The sequence below is a fragment of the Sinocyclocheilus grahami genome, unplaced genomic scaffold, assembly GCF_001515645.1.
Source record: "Sinocyclocheilus grahami isolate Dianchi unplaced genomic scaffold, SAMN03320097.WGS_v1.1 scaffold670.1, whole genome shotgun sequence".
Lineage (NCBI taxonomy): Eukaryota > Metazoa > Chordata > Actinopteri > Cypriniformes > Cyprinidae > Sinocyclocheilus > Sinocyclocheilus grahami.
The window spans coordinates 294,424-294,827 of NW_015505849.1; positions in this window are offsets into that span (position 1 = coordinate 294,424).

Sequence of the window (404 nt, forward strand, 5' to 3'; positions counted from 1 at the left end):
GATGTCGCCCCCCCTGCCCCCTCCCCCCTCTCCCTCTCTCTCTCTCTCTCTCTCTCTCTCTCTCTCTCTCTCTCTCTCTCTCTGTGTGTGTGTGTGTGTGTGTGTATGTGTGCGCGCGCTTTGCACGTGTGTGGCAGAACTGAAGAGACACTGTGCGAGATGTGGCTTGTGCACGCGCTTCAGGTGTGAGTCAGACAGCAAGACGAGACGGCAAAGAGTTGTTTTCTGCAACTTATTGCACTTAACTCTTTTTAACGTCAAGCAATTCTCTGCTATATGCATCGAACTAAATCTTTGACCTTTTGCAACGTTTTGATTTAAGAAGCCTATTATTAAAATGATAATGATATCACACGCCGTTGCGATATGCATATTGCGATATTTACATTTGCGATATTTCGATA